Source organism: Talpa occidentalis, unplaced genomic scaffold (genome assembly GCF_014898055.3).
Source record: "Talpa occidentalis isolate TD23 unplaced genomic scaffold, MPIMG_talOcc4v2.1, whole genome shotgun sequence".
Lineage (NCBI taxonomy): Eukaryota > Metazoa > Chordata > Mammalia > Eulipotyphla > Talpidae > Talpa > Talpa occidentalis.
The window spans coordinates 153,935,466-153,953,660 of NW_026555331.1; positions in this window are offsets into that span (position 1 = coordinate 153,935,466).

Here is an 18,195-nt window from a genome sequence, read left to right on the forward strand (position 1 = left end):
ACAATGAAAGACAATTACTGGATGTTTTTGCTCATTGGTGGAATATGAATAACTAGGGAAAACAAAAAGAACACAGCAAAAATAACTCTTAGACGCTATGAAAAATATGGTTACCAGAAGGCAGGGGTGGGAGATGTCCTGGAATACCGGCCTGGCGCTTGGTGGAGGTTGAGGGAGGCATGTGGGCCTGTCCAGTTGTGAAGCTGCACTCCTGAAATTATATGGTTTTGTAAACCAACAGCAAATCAATAAAAGTTGATTAAAAAAAAAAAAAACTGAATTGGCCCAATGGCTGGTTAGGAGCTGACAAGGGTTTTCTCTGGAGCGATCAAAACTCACAGGTGCATTCAAGTACCTGTCAGGCGACCCTATAATCATGTAGCCGCACAGACGCCGCAGACAACTGAACAAGTGTTTGGTGAAGAGCAGTGACAGTGGGCTTGGATTAAGTAATGAAAGAACCGGACACGAGCGCCCCTGACTATTTCTGGGGGCGCTGTCTGTCTGTGTGAGTCGGTTTCGGTCTCTGTGGCACTGTTTTCGGCACAGCGGATAGCACAGGGTTCCGATTTCAGCCCCCAAGCTTGCGCTTGGTTTCTTGTTCTTTCCATGAGAGCCAGAACATCTCCTAGGTGAGGCTGACTTTTTCACTTGCATCCAATTCAACTCAGACACCATTATTGGGCCCCTTCTGGGCTGGGAAGCCATAGCACTTATTTCTGGCATTGCCACCTTGCGCTCGTGGGCAATTATTTGCTCTCCACAGGCTGCCTGCCCCTGTAAAAGGGCACAATGTCTAATTAGTCCCTGGCACTATTAGGATAAAGTGTTCATTACAGCTTCTTCTCCGTTTTAGTCATTGCAGAATATTTGTTAGTACCGCTACCTCCTTGTTCACTGCCCTCCTAATACCTCAGTAACTGCCCCTAAGTGCTAATGAAAAACACTGATTCTGGCTTTAAATCTGGAAATGAGCCGAGCCTCACAGCAGGTCCTTCTGTGTTTCTCGGTGTTACAAGCAGCCCTGGTCTAAGACAAAGCAACACACGGCTGAGTCCACCCTCCTGTCTTGTTGGCTGACCACGTGCTGTTCCCCCCCTTCTCTGACCGCACGAGGTGGGCGTCACCCCGATGTCTTTCTTACACATCAGGACTCTGGTATCAGGGTGATTATCTTGTTGTGGAGTGTCCAGCCTGCAAGTTTCCCTTCCATCCCTGCTCCCAGCTCAAGCAGAGACTTGTCAGCAGGAGCATATTCGGGGCGTCCCTGCCATCTGGGGCCAGGTTGAGGCGGTCAGACCTGAATGTGCCGCTTGGCTTGCACCCGACTCATGTTCCGGCCACTCCTTGCCCAACCCCCTACGTGAGTCCTGCTGTTAGTAGTCCCAGGGCCTCAATGGTGGCCACAGGGTGTCACTTAAAATTAACCAGGCAGGCCCTGGTGCTTTCTAGGGCAGGCGGCCACCTGCGGGCTAGCTTCTCCCCCCCGCTCCAGCTCCTGACATTCTGCCCCTACTAGTCTCTCCTCTGGGTGAGAACCAGCCGTGGGCAGCTCCTGGGCAGGTCACCTGGGCCCTGCCTGCTGCAGGCTGAAGGAAACCCTGAGCCGGGGAGGGGCTCGGCCCTGATGGCACTGGCATCCTGCGCCTCGCTCAGCACAGGGGCTGGCAGCCTGAGTCTGTTTTCAGATTAAAAAAAAAAAACAAAACAACCCAACCCTACAACTTCTGCCTCATGACAGGCACCAAAATGAAAAATAGGCGGGTGGCATGACACCCCATGTAAACTTCTGCACGTCCAAAGAAACGATCCACAGAGAGGAAAGTCTGCTCTGGGAGGCAGATCATAGCTCGTGGACGGCTGCACAGGCAGCAACACAGACAGCTTGATTTCAAAGAGGGCAAAGGGCGAGCATAGACCTTCTCGTGCCCTGCGAGCACGAGAGATGTGCCACGTCTGGTGAGCTGCCACCCCCTGCCCGTTGCACGGCCACAGCATGAGGACAGCGAGCCCAGAGCTGGTGAGGACCGGAGAAGCCGCCCCACGCCCTGCGGGGGTGTGAGACAGGGCAGGCGCTGGAAACAGAACGGACGCCCATCAACACGTTACCGTGGGATACGGCATCGTCCAGCAGCCCCGCATCTGGGGATACAGCCAAAAATTGAACTCTGGGCCCGGAAGGGTCACTGCAGGGCTCTTCAGGGTGACTGGGAGGCAGGAGCACCTGAGTGCCCGTGACCAGCCGGGGGGTAACAAGATGTGGCCTGTCCCCGGCGAGGACCTGCACCGCCATCAGGTGACTCTTTTACATCAGTTGGATTATCCCGTGTGTGTGGGGGTGATTCATGGGAAGAGCCTGCAGAGTGTCGGGGGTGCACATCAGCGGTGGGAAGAGCCGGGAGGTGCGAAGACAATTAGAGAGGCAGGGAAGTCAGCAGCGTCCTCACCCAGGGGTCACCGCGGAGGCGCAGAGCAGCAGCAGGTCCTGCCCTCAGCGAGAATGGGGCTCTGCCAGCTCAGACCCTCCCGCCGCCTAAGGGGTTCGTGTCCTCGGTGCTCCCCTGGGTACAGCAGCGACGGCCAGTTTTCCAGGAGTGGCCACTGAAGCCCAGATTCCAGGCTGACCTGACTTCCATTTTCTGCCCTTCTCAAGCTGGTACTTGACTGTTTTGTGTCACTTTTACATAAAAATGGTTGCAAATGACACTCAACGTTTGAGAAGCATCGCTGCCCACCTCATCCCCATGCCCAGCCCGTGAGGCTGACCAGCTCGCCAGACTCAGAGAGGGTTCTGACACCAGACGAGTTCAGCTTTATTTAATCTCGTTTTCCCAAATGGGTGTAGACTCAGCACGTTGTTCATATTACCTGGACTGGTTTCTCCAGAAACACCAGACAAGGTGAACCCCCAAGTCTTGAAACACACTCCAGTTTGCATACTGAGACCCCCAAATCAGTCTGCTTGCACCTGCTTCTCCACACACGTGCTCGGACGGGGAGAAACTCCTGCGGGCGGCGTCTTCTGCAGGTGTGTCGCTGTCGAAGGCCACGGCCATCTGCTTCATCTACAGCCCTGGGGATCACCACCGTCACCCCTTAGATTTTGATGAGCAAATAGAACACATTCTTCTATGCAGCCTTCTTAATTTCCTCTGCTGCTTTGTTGATGACAACGGTCGCTACTCGGTGAATGCTAGCGATGCACCATAGACACCAACCAAAGCCTTAAGGCTACTGGCTTTGTGCAAAAGTGGCACATACTCAACTCTACTCCTCAGCTTCCTGATGCATGAAACACACATGAACGCCCTGACCGGAGACTGCACAGCAGGGGAAGCGCGAGGTGACGCAGGCCCTCCTGCCTGACGTCAGCGCCCCGTCTCAAGCCGCGTGCCTTGTCTCGTGACTCCTCCGCTCATCCAAATCGCGGAAATTTTCCATCGGGCTAGTTTTGAAATGTGTTTTTTCATTGCTTCTTAACATTCACGACTTTATCAGTGTCATATATTTAATTGAGTTGCAAATTCAGAGCTAAGACAAGACGACGGGCAGCTCTCCACAGGGACGCGTTGGCCTGCAGGTAGCTCTGGCCGGCGGCGGCGGCTGCAGTGGCGCTCTCTCCCGAAGACAAAACAACGCAAAGGCGGACATAAAACTGTACAAAACCCAGCACAGGGGTAACTAGAAGATAAGGAAACGACAGACTTCCGGTTGCTTTTAACGGGAAAAAAAAAAAAAAAAAAAAAAGAAAAGATAAAGAAACCAGGGCTCCCTGGGGCCCAGGGGTTCAGTCTCAGGTTCAGACTCAGCCGTGGCCCGAGTCTGATCTCCACAGGGGAGCTGACCCACACGGTGCACAGACCCCCCCGTGGCCCCTCAGCCGTGTGTGTTGGTGGCGCTGGGTTGGGCAGTGAGGACACCAGCAAGTAAGAGGGAAACTGGGGTACAGTCAGGGTATTTCCTCCCTGGCTCCCCCTGTGCGGCATCACACACACCTGCTGTGGGGGCCTCTCTGCACCCCCTGTGGGTTTCGGTGATTGCTCACTCCGCCCCCTCGCAGCACGGGGACGCAGCTCCCACCACGCGTGGCTCGTCTGGCAGCACTCCGGGGCCCGGCCTGTCTGCTGTCGCTGGACCTTGTCTCTGCCCCAGGCTCTCAACTCAACCAGCCACAGACTCATTTTCCTGTGAAACATCCTGCGTGACGGAGTCTCCCGTAGCACCCCTTGACTCGCACCTGTTGCGGGGGACAGAGTCCAGCAGCCCCGAGCTTGCTGAGCTCACCCTGGGGCTGCTCCTCGCGCCCGATCCTGGAACTGACCCCCGGGCCCGCGACGTAGTCACCGGCCCGGACGCTGCACTGGCCTCAGCCAGCGCCCGCATCTGCGTCTCCCGCTGCCTTCTGCTGCCCTCGCGGGTCCCCAGTCCTGCCGGGGCTCCCTGGGCGACCGGAGGCTGTCTCCTGGGGGGCGGGAGCTCACGGGCCATTTCTTGCATCCGTCTGCGCCTCCAAGCTTTCCTGCCTCTGCAGGAATTCATAATATCCCGCCTGGGGATTGCTCCCAGCCACCCTGGGGAGGAGTCACGTGTTCCGGACCCGCACCAGCCGCGACCAGGAGCCGCTGAGTCCACACGCTCCGACCACGATGCGGACACGCAGGTCCTGCTGCCCCCCCGGGCGAGGGTGGGAGACATCAGGCCTGACACCCGGAGTGGGAGGTTTTGTGACCTTTGCCTCTGTGGCTGCCGTGAAGCCAGCCGATCCCTTCTGCGTGAGTCTTTATAGTTTGTTAAAATTCAGGGTTGAAGACGGCATTAATAGTCGTCTGCTTTTTAACTCAAACATTTCAAAGAAATTATCAAAGAAAAGATCAAAGACCTTTCAAAGAAACGGCCGGCGCTCCGCGGCTACCCCCGAGTCCACGCCTGCGCTGCCGGGTTACGGCCGTGGGCTCCGCGCTCGCCTCTGGTTTACGGGCGGTCTTCAGGGGTGGCTGGTCCCGGGGGTGGGACCCCGGCAAAGGGCTGAGCACATTCCGGGGGGACAGGCCTGAGCTTTGCAGTGAGGGCAGCCCGTGGGGACCTCAAGGTGTCCTGCAGAGGCCAGGGAGCAGATGCGGGTTCTGGGTGGGAGAGCCCCCGGCCGTGCCGCTGCTTGTCCTGCCGACCCAGCAGACAACTAGCCCCGCGGGCTCCGTGCCGCGTCTGGACGGGGCCACGGAGCAGCCCTCACGGCCGGCGCCATCCTCCATCCGCCGCTGGGCATGTCTCGTCACTCTAAGTCATGGCCCCTGCAGGCCGTTGCATCTTAAAGTCGCCGTGGGCGACGCCGCGCCTTCTGCTCCGGTTGGGCAGATGGCCAGGCCCAGCGCCTGCTCGGGGAGGTGGCTGTCCTCATTTGTCAGCGGCCGGGAGCGCGAGCGCCGTTCCTGCTGACGGACGGATGGCTCTGAAGAGGGAGCGCGAGGGAGGAAGCTCTCCCGGGAGAGGCTCCGGGGACAGGAATGGACTGCTCACACCTTTCCGTTGCAGTGAGAGGCTCTCTCTGCTTCCATTAAACGAGCTTGTCAAAATAAAGAAGAGGCCTGGCCGCCTGGAATGGGGGACTTGGTGCGTGGGGGGCGTCTGTGTGGAGGGGCCGCTTCTTGGAGGCTCTCTCCCCGCAGGGACACCCCCAGTGCCGTCCACACCCACTGTCGCCTGCACGCGCTCCTCCCGCCTCTGGCGCCCGTCCTCCGCGCCCCGGCGGCTTCCTCTCCCCGAGCCTGGCGCGTCCTCTGAGTGTCCACCTCCGCGGAGGAGCTGTGGACTCGGCCCGGGCACCGGTGTCCCTCCTTGCCAGGTCACCGTTAGCAGTGGCGTCTCCCCGGCTTCTCTGGGGGGCTGCCTCCTCTCCCAGCTCCTGCTCCTCCAGCGCCCCTGTTCTGGTGGCCGCTCCTGGCTCCCCCAGACCGGGGCAGAGCCCAGCTACCCGGCGGGGCGTCACCACCTCTTCGTGGTCCTCTCAGCCCACACCTCCGCAGCGGCCGCCGCGCCCGATCTCTCACGCTCCGCTCGAAAACTCATTTGCTCTCGAGGGTGAACAGACAGTAAATGGAAGACGTCAAGACGCCTTGCGCGCCGATCCCTCGGTTCATCGGCTGGTCCCGGCCCTGCCGTGTGCTGTTCGGCACCATCTTCCCCGATGTGCGTGTGCTCGGTCCGTCCGCTCGGCCTCGCCTGGCGTGCTCACCTGGCTCCGTGTGCGGCTGCCCTGGGGGCCTCGGGGACACCCGGGTCATGACAGCACCGGCAGGGTGACGGTGACACTGCAATGCTTCCGGCGCTTCCTGGGCTGCAGCAAGCCCAGCGCCGCGGGGCCCCCGGACGGCTGGAGGGGCGCTGAGGAGCGGGGGGTGGTGGTGGGGGACTGGGCCGCGGGTGCACCTGGCAGAGTCGCCACGCAGACGGTGGCTCTGTTGGTTGGGGGCACGTCGTGTGAAGCTGGTTGTGTCGACAGACACCGCATTTCTTGCAGTGGGTGAAGGGAACCACTTTCCTGCACAGAGGCCGCCGGGCAGCCCCACACCCGCGCCCACCTGGACCTCCCAGACCCATCGGCCGGCCCGCGCAGGCGCTCCTTTCTGCTTGTGCATCTCTGTCCTTAAAAAGAGGAACAGCAGACCCCAGACGGAGACACTCACCTGGGGACCCCCAGGACCTGACCTCAGGGCAGCGTCTACCTCTCCCCACGTTGTCCTCCCAAACCCATGTCATATTTGGGAGCAAATAAATCAAAACCTGAGGACTGTGACCTCCTCCGGGGACAGTAGGGACCCCCGCAGAGTTTTGTTCTAGTAGTAATCAATTCCAGCTCCTTGATTGATTTAAATTGTCCAAAACGCACCTGTAGGGGGCGGGACAAGCTCTCAGGAGGGGCTGCAGTGAGCTGGCGCCAGGGCCCGGGGCTCTGATGTCTGTTGGACGTCCTGGGCAGGGCCTCGCCGCCCCCAGCTTCACGCTGTGTCCTCACTTACTCGTCACCTGAACAAGAAGGCTGGGCTGGCCAGGGGCCTGCAGCGCTGCCGTGACTGCCCTCGGCCCTGCTGAGGAAGGCTCCAGGCCCTTGTTCTCTGTGGGCCCGACTCTGACCCACATCTGAGGGGGGTGAGTGGGGACCTCCTGTACCTTTGATTGCCTTTGCTGGGCCCGTGGCCTTTTCACGGACAGCCTCCGTGTGCCTGTCCAGGGAGATGGGGTCCCCATCGGCCGGCTCGGCGGCACCTGCTTCTTCTGGCCTCAGCACCGTCCAGCACTGTCCACAGCAAGGGTCCGAGAGGCTCCCACAGGCCCTTGTCAGCAGCTGTGTGTCTCTACCCCCTGTTCTCCCCCTGCGGGTGGTCACTGCTCTAACTGTTCCCCTCGGCCTGGGCTTGCAGGCCTCCGAGCTCTGGTCCCAGGCGCCCAGGCCTGCCTCTGCCCCAGCGTCCCTCTGGCTCCACCATAGTGCGCTTCTCTTACCTTCACTTTTCTTTTATCTCAATTTCTTTATTGAAAGCTTCTCGTGTCATGTCTACAATCATCTCCAAGCTGGTGGTGGGGCCTGGAATTTTCAAGTCAGAGTGGCGGGTCTGGGCCTGGGCAAGTGATACAGAGAGCGAGTTCGTGCCCGGAGACCGTCTGGGAGAAATCAGACTAGCACCGGCCTGTCCAGAGGTAACATTCCGAAAGCAGGGTGCTGGACCCTGGACACTGGAGACTCCAGGAGGCCTTGAGGTGGGGAGATGAGGGGTGTGGGGCGTGGCACAGACACAGCAGGACCGCGTCTCAGAGGCAGGGCCGGTGGAGACAGCCCGAGTGCTGAGTGCCGTGGCCAGGAGAGCGGACCTTGGCCCTGACCTCCTGCAGCGTCCTGACGCCAGACATTCATCGCTGGTTAGACCGATGTCCTCGAATGGATCCAGCCAGCATTAAAAATGCAGAGCGATGAGCATCTTTAATACCCAGGGCTGAAAAACAAGGCCAGACCATTCAATCAAGCTGACCTGATGCTCTGGATCCCAAGGACTGGGGGACCGACACACAAGCCGCTGCTTGCAGGCCTGTGCTGGGTCATAGCGATCCCTAGTGGGAAGCTGAGCTCTCCGAGCAAAACTTCACCATGTGAAATAATTTGGAAAGTGGCCTGGTCGGCCCCGGGAGCTACTCCCTCAGCACCTGCCCGTCCCTGCTCTTCTGTGGGGAGAGAGCAGCCGAGAGCGGTCCTTGTCGACGCGCCTCGCCACCTGCGAGCTTGCAGGGAGCCCAGAGCTGGCGGGGTGGCTGGGTGGGGTACGCCGGTCCACCGCGGCTCTTCCTGCAAGTCCGCTGGCAGGGCTGGAGGGACTGAAAAGATCCGTGACTATTTGGGACAAGATTTGGAAATGACAGCGAGGGGAGGACGGAAGCGAGCAGCTCAGGTCCCGAGGTCTCGGGACTCGTCTTGCCCGTCTCTCTCGGCAAGGTCCAGGCTGCCCGCTGGCCCAGTTCTCCGGCACAGGCCGCGAGGAACACTGAGTTGACGAGTCGGGTTAAACACTGTGCCACAGCAGCGGCACCCTTGGTGGGGGCTGTGCCACCTCAGGGCGCAGTGGAAAGGATCTAAAGGATTTGGGTGATGCCCGGTGATTTGGGGGGTGGCTCAAGGAAGTGAGGTTCATTGTCTTTCTTGTGGTTCTCTCCTCCCTGGGATGCAGCATCAAGAAGACAGGAAGAGGGAGCCCCTGAACTCACTCAGAAGTGTAGACCAGGAGAGCTGGCCCCGGGGAAGGGCGCTCCCCGCAGATGGGCTGATCTGTCCCCCCCAGGGCATGTCAGCCAGGTCCACCCTCCTGTGCCGGCTCCCCTCCTTAGCTGCTGAATCTTAAGTCCTCTGTTCTCAACCCTCCTCGCCCCCCAGATCAGTATAAACCCCTTCTCTTTCCTGGGTGGCAAGACAGATTTCAATCTTTTTGCTTCTGTCTTGGCCAATTGACTGTCAAACCCTTTCTCCTTTCAGGCTGCTGGTGTAATACTGCGGCCAGGTGCCCTGGGCAGCAGGCCCCTGGGTGGGCATCACTAGGGCTTGCCAGTGTCATGGGCGCATGGGGGCACTCCCGTGTGCATGTGCTTGGCAGGATGAGGAAGCTGGCTAGGCAGAGTGGCCAGCCTGGCCTCGTCAGTGACCAGCCTGAGGACCCTGAGGGGCCACACAAGACAGGTGTGGTCAGACTGCGGGCCAGGAGGAAGAGATCTGGGGCACCCCTAAGAGCAGGGCGCCTTGTGTTCAGATTTGCCTCGGGCAGGCTTTGTCGCAGGGTGATTATTAATAACGTCCCTTTTGTTCTCAGAAGTGTCCCCAGGAAATTATTTGGTCACCCTCTCTGGCAGGGAACCGGGAGTCATGGCAGGCGCGCAGGTGCCACGCCGGATGCTAAGTCAGGCTTGTTGTCCTGTTTTCTGTCTGGTCCCACCCCAGGCCGTGACCTCTCACCCCGCTCTGTGTCTGGCCCAGCCCCCGGTTTCCTGTCTCTTCCCGGGTCTGGCGAGGGCACAGCTCTGAGTGTCCAGGCTGCGACTTCGCATTGTCCCAGCTGCCTGGGGTTTGGGCTCGAATCTTATGGCTTAATTGCTCATTGTCTTCCTGTCTCCTCCCTGGGGCTTGCAGGCGCGGCCCTTCCCGGAGGAAGAGGAGGCCTCAGCCAGCAGGAGTACAAGGAGGAGCAGTTGCTGGAGCCTCACGAGCTCGGCGCCGGCTCGCATTCCGCATGCACAGAGCGCTTTGTCTCAGCCGGCTTCAAGGACCGCCTTGAAAACATCAAAACAGAATTGTCTGAAAATGCGCTTCACGGCGCTGTCTCCAAGCATCTGGGCCCGAGTCCCGAATCCCTAAGCATCTCTCGATCACAGCGGCTTTCTCTCCTTGCTGCCCCTCGTGCATGACAATGAAGTGTGGGCTTCGAGCTCGTTCTTCGCACGGGGACAGACAACGCGGGGCCTTCTGCTGCTCCAGACTCGGCCGGCGCGGCTGGGTGCTGGGCGCTGTCTTAGAACACGGCGCTGTGCGTGGCCACCTGAGGCCATTTAATCAAGCCTCTGTGATCGGGAGGCTGTGGGAACGCGGCCGTCTGGGATCCAGGAGCCTCAGATGGGATGAAAGGGCTGCCGCGGGCCGTCCGGGTAGGAGCCTGAGCTGCATATCAATCACGCGGCCTGCGCCCGGGCTTCTCCACACAAGGCGCTGTGGGAAAAAGAACATCTGAGCCACATGTGCCTTCAGCATGTGCCATGTGGGGCGGGGGTTTCCGGGCTGACCTCTGTGCCTGCACAGACACTTGTCTGGGTGCTCCCAAGGCTCCCTGGGGCTCCACCCGCAGGACCACCCTCCCCCTCCTGGCTGAGCCATGCCCTTTGCTCAGGCGCCCCCTCCTCCGTGCGGCCTCCCCGAGCTCTCTCCAGGGCACTGCTCTCACCCACCCGGCGACGGTCAGAGACGCCACTGCAGACAAGCTGGGAGTCGGTGTCCACGTAGCGACTGAATGTCACCTTTCCAGCTGAGATTCTTCCCCTGTAAGCTGTTGGGGGCAGAACAGGGACCCGGGAGCAGCTGCCTGGGGCTTACTGCCAGCACCCACTACACCAGGCCACTGGCTGCCCTGAAGCGGGGGCCGGTGCTCTGAAGCCGGCTCCAAATACACTGTGCAACGGGGCTTTCTGCTGCTGCAGCCCCCAACCCTTCCCCCGTCCCCACGTCCAAGTGTCCTCGGTCAAAGCTGAACAATAGATTTCATTTTCAGGGGAGCTGGGGCTGCAACTTTCTCCAGAGTGAGTCCACCTTTACTTCCTCTGCCTCCAGGATTATGCCCTCCCCCCAAGTCTATTCTGGGTTTCGCTAGTGTTTTCTGACTGCATTTCTGGCAGCATGGTGGCCCAGATGGAGTGAAGGACGGGGGAACCCCCAGGGGCTGGGGGACTGGGAAGGGAACCCCAGGGCCAGGTGATGCCCTCAGCTGCTGGGGATGCCCTGCGGGTCAGAGAGCGCCACCGGGCAGCAGCAGCCGAGGGCCCCGGTGGACCTAGCCCTGTCTTGCCCATGACCAGCAGGTGTTGGGCGGCTCCAACCTTCGCAAGCGTCACAGTTTTTTGTGCTTTTTGTTAGAGGGTCACTGGCTGGATAGTGGGTCTCGAGCAGCACGGAATGCTGGAGGCCGCGCATGTGGGCACCAGGACGCAGCAAACGGGAGCAGGACGCAGACCAGGGCTGGTTGTCCATGTCTAAGCCAAGAGAAACAACACAACCAGGTTAAAAGGAGAAATCTCACCCCCGACCTGAAGGCCTGCACAGCTAGAAGCCAGGTGATATCTTTCTTTTGCAGAACTTTGTCTCCCGTTGAAGCCCCGAGACTGATCTGTAGATGGTCCAGCCTTGCCACGGGGCCCTCGGTTCTCTGCCGTCGGAGTCGACAGCGCTATTTTGATGGAACCAGCACCTGTTTATCTTCGTGGACCGTCGCCCAGGCCAGGACCATCCTAGGGGACAGGAGTCAATGTATAGTGAGGAAATAGACTCAGCTGCGATCGACAGGTTGCAGGGAACAGGTTTTGTGCGACAACCCTCACACCAGGCGTCGGGTTTGCTTCAGTCAAAACACGCCTCATCACATGTTGCCACGCGTCGCAGGTGAGGCTTGGAGCCACTCGCCGGGCGCGGTTCTGTTTCAGGGCAGAGATGATCTGAAGGGGCGGAGCCTCAGTAGAGGCCCTGCTGGCCAAGGTCTGGACGGGAGCTGCGTCCCCATGTGCGGCGTTGTTCCCGCCCTCGCAGAGATGCGCTTCTGGAAAAGCTCAATTACAAAGCAGCACCTGTGAGAGGCACTTGAGAGCTATTTTTGTGAATACAGAAAACTCTCTTTAGCACAATACAAGAGGATTTTAGCTTTCTGGCCGTCTGTCCTGTCGTGTTGCCGGCGTCTGAAAAGTGCTTCGTGTTTGAGCCCAATTACCAAGGAATCCAGCCGCCTATTAAAAGAAAGCGGGATCCAAGGAAGATGAGAAAGTGATATCGAAGGCTGAGGAAGGAAAGGGAATACAAACCCCAAGTTTCAGCTATTCGCATATTTGGCTAAATCATTCATAAATTATATTGGGTGATTGGAAAAGTCATGACACATTTTTTCTATGTTTTTCAAAAAAAAAAAACATCATGGCTTTTCCAACAACCCAGTATTTCTGTTTTGGACTCATGCTAAGGAACAGCTGGAGATACAAACCCATAGGCCGATGATAAAGATCTTACAAGCATCACCGCTGATAGACAAAGTGTCTGTTAACACCCAGACACTGGAGTAAGCAAAGAGAAAGCCCGAGAATCTGACTCCACGCATCTCGAGTCGACTTGTCAACTTGAGAAGACGAACTTGATCTGAGAGACGTTGTCTGAAGCTGTTGTCATGCAACGATTATCTGCTTTTGGAAACCTCCAAGTAACCCTCAGTTTGAGGTCTCCATACAGAAAAGATTTTCAGTGACTGAGAGAACTTTTTTTTAAAGGGGAAAGCAAGTACATACGCAAGGGCCAGCCCCCGGGCGTGGTTGCTGGGCTATTTAACAGTATCTAATAGGATCGTGTCTGCCAGGCTTTAGGGTCGTCCCTGCCAGATGTCTCTTAAGAAAATCAATTTCCCAAGTTTTTGATTATGCCAGGGTTGTTCAGGGGGATGCTGAACAAGGCTTACTCATGCCTGTGGGTGTAAGACTGGCTTTGGCATGTGAGGCCTCTGGGGTGTATGTCCAAGCTCACTGCCAGAGGCACAATCTAAAATCAGAGATGAAATTCCCAGTGGCAGGGCGTGGGCACTGCCCACTCACGGCAGACAGCCGGAGAGCTGATGGCACCGTCGCTAAGCCGCAAGTAATACCTCGGGTTCTATGAGTTTGCAGGTCTCTGAACACTGGGCTATTTTTAGCCTGTGGGTGCTATTTACTTTTATTAACATTGGGCAATTAAATTTCTGCAAAGGTATCGGCTTTGCAAAATTCTTCCAGTCAGGGGCACACATTAGAATGGATTTTCATTTGCGATAGTTCAGAATCCCCCAGATTGAAAGCAATGAATCAGGTAATAGTTCCACCACCACCAGACTTGTAGCTCGTTGGCAAGGGAAAATTTCAAACCATCCCAAGAATAAGTAATGACCAAGAAATGTTCAAAATCCGCCACAGAAGGCGGTCGAATGAGACGTTCACACACATTTAGAGAGAAAAGATTCAGGCTCTGGCCTCGTCCACAGAGTTCTGGGGGCCCCTCAGCCCCCCACCTGGGTAGCGGAGGGCAAGATGTTCTCACGAGCCTGCAGGCTTCCTCTGGCCTGTCTGAATCATTTCCCTGCGAAGCCGGGCGGAGGCCGGCCTTGTGCATCTCGGGGACGCCTACCTGAATGTTGTGGGGAGACCTACCCTCATCGGTCATCACCCCCACTGGGCAGTGCCTACAAGGGAAACCCGAAGAATGCCACCCCCTGGGGTGGGAAGGTCCTGCTCGCTCCAGACGCAAACACTGGGCTCCTGCCTGGCCGAGTCCCAGAGCAGCCGCCACCAAAGCTTCCCCATCCTGGCAGCCCCCGGGGACGCTTCGTCCCACCCCAGCTCGGCTGAGCCAAGGAGCATCGCGCGGACTGGGCTTCCTGTGGGAACGGCTCTCGCCTTCCTCGTGGCGTCAGCCCCAGGCCTCCGCTGACAGCCAGGGCCGGTTCTCGGGGCCCTGTCCGCCGCGGTGTGTTCGTGAAGCGCCAGCGAGATCAGCAGGTCGGTCTGTGAGCCGAGGGCAGACGCTTCCACCCGCAGGGTTAACACCCCGGGCCCTGCTCCTCCCGGCCCTCATCGGAGATTGCGGGTTCTGACTCGCTGAACCTCAGACCAGTGTTGTTTTTACTAAGTTAAATTCGTGGTCGTGTCCTGTATGCCACAGGGATTTAAAATGAGGCATGTAGTTGGCAACCCCTTCCCGTGGCCGAGCTCCTGCGCTGTGGATGCTGACGGTGCCCAAAGACTTCAGGACACAAGGCGGGGACCGGAGAGCTACCCGGGCCTGCCCCCCAACTCCCGGCTGTGGGGCGCCTTCCAGCATCCCTGCCCCAACACCTGCGTTTCTGCTCCCGACCCTTCGGACTCTCTTCCACTCTGGCCTTGCCAGACAGCTCCGTTTTCTGGGATTTAAATACGTGAATCTAAAATGCAAGCTAAATATTTTTAAGTGGGTTGACGTGAGATACAGCCTTCCTCCTGTCAGAACGTGTGAGCTCAGGTTTATTTGTGTGCCCTGCTCTTCTCCAGCCTGTCAGCTTGGCCTCTCAACTGCATGCAGCATTTTTTGACAAAATCCAAGATGAAGAAATGACGCAACTGTCCATTGGCAGATTAATGGATAAAAAACCCCGTGGAGCACTATTCGGCCAGAAAAAAGAAGCGACTCCTGCCACAGGCATGACCTGGGTGAGCCTTGAGCACGTCACCCTAAGTGAAAGGCTGACACTGGTGACCCACTGTGTGAGTGAAATTATGGAAACAAGGAGAGAGTAGTGGTTGCCGGGGCTGGGGGCGGGGTCGGCCACTGGTGTGACCTGGCTGCTACTTGGGGTGACCCGTCCGGCGTCTGCCCCAGCGTCGTGCCTGCAGAGGACGCCGCCCTGTGGGACGGTGGAGCTCAGCGTCGCATGCTGTGCTCAGGCCTTTTGAAGGAATCTAACTAGAATTTTTTAAAATGTGAAATCTGGTAACGAATTTCTGACATTTAAAAAGCTGAATATGAGTTTGAAAAGGAAGTAAATTGAAATGAAAAATACAGTTTTCTAGTCCTCTGATAGAAGAGTCATTAGAGATCATTTCTGAAGTGGCACCAAAGCAAGATGGATGCAGAGTAAATTTTAGGACCAAATGGATGTCAGACGCAAATCAGCAGCTTTGTAAGTGATTCAGGTCGTTTGGAGGAACCGATAACTACGTGTGGGCACCAGGGATGCCGACAAGGCCTTGAGAAAGCCGGGGCTGGCCGGGGGAGGGGACCCCCAAGGGCTGCTGGATACCTGCCTGCCGGCCTCTGCTCTCCAGAGGCGACCTCCGTCCAGGCCTGGCCCGGCCGCGTGAGCCCTTGGGCCTCCCCTCCCGAGTCCAGAGCTGACTCGGCTGAGCTGCACGAAGCCTTCGGTGGACCTGACCAAACGTTCAACAGGAGGAGGGACGCGGCTTGTCGTGGAGGGAGCCAGCTGGAGCCCGTTCCCGCTCAGGGCTGCGCTGTGTATCGAATGGCGCGATTTTCCCAGGGAGTTTCTGTGATGGCTGCGGCTTTCTAAGAGGGGATTTTGGGTGAGAGATGTGTTCTGTGAAGGAAAGGGATAAGGTACAAAGTGTAAAAGAAAAGAAAAAGCAAAAAGGCCAATATGGGCCTGAAAGGCAGACGGTCCGGGCAGAATCTGCCTCGACTGTAGATGAGGCATCAGGTGACATGAGATGGCGCCTGCGGGACGAGCTCCCTCCCCGCAGCACGGGCGGGGAAGGCTCACGTTGGCAAATGGAATAGGACTTTTGAAATAAGGCAACCAATGGGGAAAAAAAATCAGTGGAGGAAACAAAATCAGGGATGGGCGTTTCCCTCGAAGACCCTTAGTGTCCGACAAGCGCTCGCTGAGCTGAGTCGGCGCCAGGCCAGGCCGTCGTGGCTGAGGTAACGGCTGCCTTTCCGAAGGCGCTTTGAGAAGGGCTCTGAGAAGGTCATTCTCTGGCGGCAGCAGACAGGGCGATAACTCTGCCCTCGAAGGCCTTGCTGTTCCTGTCCCTCCCTCTGGCGGGCGGTTACCAGCATCCTGGGCCCTGGAGGTGTTGTCTTGATCGTCTGTTTTGGCCAACAGTGTCTTCCTGAACTCGGGGCGACTGGTGACCTTGAGCGCACTCAGAGGCCGGCTGGTCCCTCCCCTGCTGGGCCCTCATGCCCAGCCCGGCCTGGGGAGCTGGTGCAGAGAGAACTTGCAGACAGAGCACGGAGCCCCCGGGGGTGGCCAGCCGAAGAGACGGACACTGCCTGGCGGCTGGGTTCTTCCCGCTTGGTCTCTGGCCAAGTCCACTCTTTGGAGAGTGTCGACTTTCTTCTTGAGGTGAGATCTTTGCCGGGAACCTTGAGAGCTTCTGTCAACAGATGTCTGCACCCCCCAAAGCCTGGGGCCAGGTCCCAGGCGCAAGCAGGGATCCCAGCCTTCTGGGGATCCCCCAGCTTGTCTGTCCACATGGAGGGTGCAGCTCGGATGAGCAGACAGATTTGATGGCCTCGAATAATGAATATCAGGGCAAAGAAGGGATGAAGAGCTGTGGGGGGCTTTGGACAGCCTGGTGAGCTCCGAGCTAGCTTAGGGGCCAGCCATCCTGGAAGGAAACTGCTCCGAATCCCAGGGACACGTGGGGTAGACTGTAGACTTGGGGGGTGCAGAGAGTGGGGGGTCCCTATTTGAAATGACCCAGATTTTGCAAAACTGTGACAATTGGAGACCTGGAATGGAGCCGGGCACGGTCACAGCAAGACAGGGACCCCGAGGGGGTGGAAGATGAAGCCGTAAAGTGAACGAGGCAAGAATGACCCCGGCTGGGACTTTCATGTTCTCGGTGACTCCTTTTTATGCTTCTGGAACAGACTTGAAAGAGATGGTTTCCGAGGATCCTTATGCCTGAGACTTTCCGTGGTTCTATCTGGACACTTAATGGAAACTTTCTGATGTTTTCTGTTGCTTCCTGATGCAGCTGCCACACGGCTGCTGTTTTAATGGGCTGGTTTTATATCCTGAACCTCCAGAGGAGATGGAAGTAAATCATCCTGCGCCGCATCTAATCCATCCATCGAGGAAGAGAGAATGTGGCAAAAAATTGGGAGAGGGAGTTTGGAAATTTTTTTGCTTTCTGGGAGAAAAAGGACGATGGAGTCCTTTGCAGACCCAGTGTTTGTGGGGTTATAGCAGCCACACCAGATGGGGGTGGAGGGACTCACGGGCCCGGGAGGGGGGCCAGGTGGGGACTTGGGGTTGGGCACACGTTGGCTGTGTTTAGATTCACCACGGACACTTCCTGCTTTGCTAAATTTCAACCTTTAATTCACCCACAGAGCTCACCCTGCCGGTATTTCCATGGAGCAAAGCTGATCGCGAAACCTTTATTCTTCACCTTTTGGCTTAATCCCTCGCGTTAGAGACGAAAGAGAAACCCCATCACCCCAGACCTGCCACAGGAAATCCCTTTTTGGAAGCAAGTATGTTTCTTTTGTCTCCAAAATCCTCTGATTTGTGACTCATAGACTAAGAGACGGGCTGGGGTTTATCTTTGTTCCTTTTGAAAACGGGGGTTATGAAATCCAGCTAATACTCAGCGGTGAAACCAAGGCGATGCTTGGGCGACTTAAGAAACTCAGCCAAGACTGTCACGGAGCCCCCCGCCTGTCCACTGGCACGCCCCGAGACGCCCACACGTCACTGACAGCCGCACATCACTGACAGCCCCACGAAACTCTTCTCTCTTCCCAAGAGTAGGTTCGAACAAGCCCTCCGCCCGCAACCTTCAGCGACGCGGGGTCTCCATCCTGTGTGTGGGGGGGAGGCCACCATCTGCTTTAAAGCAGCTTATGATATTTTTGAATCACTCCAGTGAGACTTGTTCTCCACCCCTTAATCAAGGACCAAGATTTACTGAGCTGAAATTCTGCACACATTACCCACTTCTGGGGATGAAAGGGGAGGCTCAGGGGCCTCGGTCCTGGTGGAGACAGAGGTTGGGTGGAGCAGACCGACCCTCGGGCTGCTGCACGCGGAGAAAGTGGTTCTCAGCCCTGGACCGTGCAGAGCTCAGCCTGCGCCTCTGGGCGGCCTCGCTCCTGGGAGGCAGGAGGGTGTAAGTCACAGTAACTGTCCTCCCGTCAGACAGCTGAAAGGGAGCCTCCCCCCACCCCCGGCCCGTCGGCCAGTGAGGGGGTGACTCGGAAGGGTCCGTGCCCCACGGGAACTCCTGTTTCCCAGCTCCAGGCTCTGCCACCCTTGCACAGAGTCCTGCCTGGCTCCGGCTTCTCCCAGGCCCTTCACCGGCTCCTACCCCACTGTGGCCTGTCTCCTTGATGTGGCACAAGAGCGACAACCCCCCGGGACGGCGTGCCCAGCTGGAGCAGCGGCGATG